We start from the raw sequence: 5,493 nt of genomic DNA, 5'->3' as shown, positions 1-5,493 counted from the left end.
GTTAACGAGCAGTTGGAAAGGTGTACCTAATAAAGTGGCCGGTGAGTGTATGTAATGTATGAATATAATATACAAGTTTCACTTTTTAAATGGAATTACTGAAATAAATCTACTTTTTCATGATATTCTAATTTTATGACCAGCACCTGTATATCTGTTTTTGAGTGTATCTATTTGTTAAGGAATCCAAGTGTCTTATTTATTTATTTATTTATTTATTTATTGCAGGACAAAAACATCTACAGCAATCCAGTTGTACATTTAACTGATTAGTTTCTATGACTGTTAGGTCAGAACAAAGCCAATAATACAAAAAAAAAACCTGCATCTAGCATTAAACATCTTACAGTGATTATCTGTGATGGCTTCAAGCCATGTTTGATCACTTACAAGAACCACTCCATGTGTCAGGGACAGCCAGTGTTTAACTGTAACTTTCTGTTGTTTTCCTTTCATGGGAAAACAGTTTTTTGAGTACACAAACACTTCCAGTTAAATGATGTGTTAACAAAAACTAAAACAAGTCAGCAGAACTTTGGGAGACCATCAGAAATACTTCTCTTATTTTTGTAGGAAAATTTGGACTGAGAAGCAATACTCTGTAAAAGGTGCACAATTTTAAATTGGCTGTATTATTGAAGGAAAATTTAATTTTCCTTTTGTTTTTAACAAATGAACCGTGGTTTAAGCAACTTTTCCAATTAATGTCTTGAAGCTTCGTAATTCAGAAAGGTGTGCTTGAACTCTGAAAGAAAGCACAATGGAAATATTAACACATTCATGTGTTGATGGAAAATATAGCCCTCACAAATAGTTTTTGATCATCTTGAACAAAATCTAAGAGCAGAAAATGCCTCTATTTGACTGTATTTTATGTTTTATCAGACACTAAGCTTCACAAATCAAGAGTATTAGGTGTCCATCCTGAGAATTAGTTCAAATTTGCTGATCGTATCTCTCATTTGGAGCATTATAGTTTTAACAACACCCTATTTAAAGCATTAACAGGTGTATTGGCTAAAATTTTATTGGCCAAACGTGTGAATATAATTAGTAAAATATATCCAAACTTTTTTTTTGTTTTATGGTTCTTTCATGTTGGCACAAAGCACCTAGCTCAAAACCAACAGAGTTTATCCTATTTAGCAGTTTTTTTGTCATAAATTACACCATCAGTTGATAAACAAATCAGTTCATGGACATATGACAGCAGGATGCCATGTCTTATGTCTGGTGTCTGCTGTAGTGCCTGTTCATCTAATGTCCAATGAAAATTTGATCTGCTTGAGTAGCAAGCTTTCTTTCTTGTTAGTTTGACTTATCTCTTTAAACAAGGGTTTAAGTGAATAGCACCAAATAGAAAAAATAAAGGGAGCTGGTTCTGAACCATTGGGTTTTCAATAAGCATTTTACTGTATCGCTTTAGTCGTTTACTATCGTGCCTGCAGAGTACAACTGCAACAGTTAAAAAGCTGCTGTTTCTCTTAAACCTGCAAAGAGTAAAAAAACGAACAAGCAATAATTTCACAAGGTTTGTTAGTATATATATATTCACATAAAAATACAGCACAGATTCAAAAAGTAGGTTGTGCATATAGATCGGTTTTAGTATAACTACAGGCCAGGGGTTGGAAATCCTGGTCCACGAGGGTTTTCACAAATTGCACTTCACAGAAAAGGCATTATTAAAACTTTTGAGACTTGTTGATGGCTGCTGACTCTGGAAACCACAGCCTTTGACACCGTGGATCACACTGTACTTAACAATCGATTGAGAGACATATTTAACAATGTTTTGAAGTGTTCACATAGCTGTTGTCTGCTGGTCATGTACCTCGAAAGCCTTGTAACCTTTCAGACTCTGTTTCAAATATTACAAAAGTTTGTGTTTTAGGAAGTTACAAAAGTCTGGATATTGAAAGCGTGGATAATCCTTTATTTTTTAAGACTCCAGAGAATACAGTTGAATGCCTTTCAACAGATTTAACAGCAAATTGGAAATGGACTCTGATGTTACAGCACTTTTTAGTTTGCACTTAGTTAGCACTGGTGGCTCTGCCAAATACACCCATGACAGTTTACAAAAAATATATATATCTACATGCAGCATGGCCCTGTGATGGACTTACGACCTGTCCAGGGTGTATCCCGCCCCTCGCACTGTGACTGCTGGATATGGGCACCAGTGACCCACGCGACCCTGAAAAGGAAGAAGTGTGTACAGAAAATGGATGGATGGATGGATGGATACATGCAGCACAACACATATAAATGTTGTTTGTAGCCTTTTGGTTGCTATACTGTGGTGTAACAACCATTATTACCAAATTGTACAGAATTATTACAATCACATATATCCAAGTCTCATGCTTCCTCTCAAATGTTAATTATGAAAGTTGTTCAAAAGGGTCTAGTTTCTTCATAGAAAAATCTTGTGAAGAATAAGATCACTATGACCAACTGTTTACTAATGTAGCCAAACACATACGCTTGTTTTTGTCGTCACTGAATGGGCTCTACAAATAAACTGTTTTACCTTCAGTGGGATGCAGTGTGTATAAGAGTCAAAGGCCAAAGGCAAATGAAGTCTGCTCTTTTTGCACAAACGCACCAGCATGAGTTCTCTTTGGTCTTTTCTTGGGTCAGAACAAATCGTCCTGCCGAGCTCAGCCCAAACTCAAGCTCTGTTTAGTTTCTCCAGTTACAAACTCATAACTGTTACTTTTTCTTAAACCAACTCTGTGTGGGGGCTTCTGCATGCTTTCTACCAGAGTTTAACTGCGCCTCTTGGGGCTGGGGAAAAAAAAAATCCTCTCTTCTCATGCCCCCCTCTGACAAGTTCCTGATGGTGCTCCATGCAGCACACAACAGCTCCCCTCTCTACTGAAACATGTCTCCCATTTCATCCTAACTGGTTCCAGCAGCACTCGTCATTCGGTTCATAATGATTTAAATGAGCTCAGGATCTTGTCTTCTCAATTAAACTGGATTTCTAATAAAGAGGCAGAATTGGAAAGAGAAGGAGAGAAAGTCCATCTGCCAGTTCTTGTTGCCATACTTTGTTTTTCTTGAAACGGCAGCTCATAATGAATTGTCTGCAGACCTCTGGCAATCTTGAATAAAAGTACCTCACTGTGATACTATAGTCTCGTTTACTAGTATTACTTGAGTAAAGTCTTGGAAGTATTTGACTGTACTTGTACTGTAAGTATAATTTAAAATATATATAATGTACTTATTAAAATTAATTAGCTACACTTTAATTTAGGTATTAAAAGTATTGAGTTAAAGTGAGTGGTTAGGATTTTCAAAATGACATTTATTGGGACGTGAACATATAAGGAGTAAAAACAAAAAATTGACTGAAAAATAATTAGTTCAGTAAAGTATAATCAACATTTCTAAAGAAAGGTAATGACATGCTTCTACATTTATTACATGTCTGCCCTCAGGTCACATTATTTTGGATTTATGGTGAGGAATGTTGGATAAAAGCTGCCTTTTTTGTCTTTAAGTTTACTTTTCTCTTTCATGCTTGTTCCACATCATCAATTGGTAAACACAAGTCAATCCTTAGGTTATTTAACAAATGAGAGCATGAGTTTAGAGAGATGGTTTGATCATTCAATCAGATTCAAAGTTGTCATCAATGAAATTTGTTATTGACATTTTCCTGTGGAGCTACAATAATGAGGAATTTAGACCAAAGCATTTCAGTTCCACTTAATTTAAACCACAGCTGAGTGATTTAAATATGAAAAGGAAGGATTTGAAAGCATGATATGTCCCCTTTAAGAGGATACAACTCAATCAAAAAAAATGCTTGTCCATAATAACATTTGTTAATGTTACAGCCCGGCTCAGCCAGGAAAAGTGGAGGTAACATTAGAACTAGGCAGTGGTGGGCAGCACTAATCCTAAATTTAGCTCCGCAATTTCTAAAGCGCTTATGAAAATATTTAGGTCCGCAACTTCAAAAGCACCCATGCCATAGAAAAACTAGCGGAAGCTAATTTTAAAGTGCAACTTCAATTTGACACTTACTAGCTAGCAACAATTCAAGTCCAATACATGCACAACACTGCCAGCTAGCGGTGTATGAACCTGTTTACAACTTGATTCTACTACCGCCGATTGCTGGGGATATGGTTTCATGAAACAGACCTTTGGCTCCTGGTGTAAAAAATAAAAAGTTGTTGAGGATTACTAGTTTGTCTTTTTCTTTTGTTTGTTGTAGATTTTTCATTAAAGAAGCATCAATAAAGTAATTTAAAACTGTTTATTGGAAAATTGAAGCGATGCATTCTGGGTACATGATGGATTTGATTTGTGACAAACGAAAGCAAGGAGAACAGGAAACTATCTTCCCTTCAAAATAAGAGCTTGGATTTTAAAGTTTTACATGTAGTTGCTCCAGTTGACCACTAGATGTCAGTCTTCATCAGCATAACATCTTTAAATCATTTCTGCGTCTCTTACCCCGTTGGCCGATTGCTTCGACCAATTACGTCAAGTATTGAGCTCCAGCGTTTAAACTTTATTTAAAAAAAGAGCTCAGATTGTAAAGTAAAATAAATCAATACATACAAAATTTTAGTATGGATTACAAACGTTAGCTGTTTTTGACATTGCCTTCCTGCTATGTAAGTAGACACAAAGCATTGTGGGAAATCAGAACTGTGACCCAAAGCAACAGTCAGCAAGGATGCATACCTTCCCAATAAGTGTGTTTATCTGGGAGGGGTGCTGTTGGACAGATCACGTGTGTTGTGATTCATTGACAGCGATACCTTCTGCTGTTCAAGATGATGATGATTGGTAGATAATTAGTTATTAGCGGTACTGAATTTTAATTTTTGAAAGTGCAAATCCACATATGAATTATAAAAATTTGTAAGGCCGCTAAAGCGCAAACAAACTATTTAGGTCAGCAATTAGCGGATTTGCGCTTTAGCGGGCTGGTGCCCACCACTGAAACTAGGTATAAGGGCTAGGGTCAGGGGGGCTTTGAGTTTGACACGTGATGTAGAGAGATGTCCACTATGAGGAACCTAGAGAACCTAGCCAATCACAGACGTGTTTTGGCACAGCTGGGCCAGCAAATCATAAACCTGCAGTATTAAAATCTTATGCATAAGGTTTACTGTTGCATACAGCATTGGGATTTGTGTATCTTTTACTGTCTACTTATTACAAAGTAAGGTCCCAGAAACATATCTTTCTTAGAACTGGTCCTGACAACCCCCCACAAAATTCCTCAGAGAACAGAGAATGGACTACACAATCAAACTTGTCAGCAACTCTGGAATGGCACAGATCCGGTCTGCCCAAAATCCTGGATAAAAAGCCAGGTTGCTTCTTTTGTTAGTCTGAGCTTCAGCCGTCTTCCAGAGCCTTCTTTTACTGACCTCCTCTTTTTCTCTCTCTCTCTCGCTCTCTCTTTCTGTGTGTGTGTGTGTGTGTGTGTGTGTGTGTGTGTGTGTGTGTGTGTGT

The 5,493-nt window shown here is 36.9% G+C and overlaps 1 protein-coding gene across 2 annotated transcripts in view; it reads left to right on the top strand.

Annotated features, from left to right (window-relative positions):
- Positions 1 to 5,493, top strand: part of xrcc4 (X-ray repair complementing defective repair in Chinese hamster cells 4) — a 52,452-nt gene that overhangs the window by 46,199 nt on the left and 760 nt on the right. The window lies entirely within an intron of this gene.

Source organism: Austrofundulus limnaeus, unplaced genomic scaffold, assembly GCF_001266775.1.
Source record: "Austrofundulus limnaeus strain Quisiro unplaced genomic scaffold, Austrofundulus_limnaeus-1.0 Scaffold254, whole genome shotgun sequence".
Lineage (NCBI taxonomy): Eukaryota > Metazoa > Chordata > Actinopteri > Cyprinodontiformes > Rivulidae > Austrofundulus > Austrofundulus limnaeus.
Note: the sequence above shows the minus strand (reverse complement) of the source record. Positions and strands in the feature narration are given on the sequence as shown.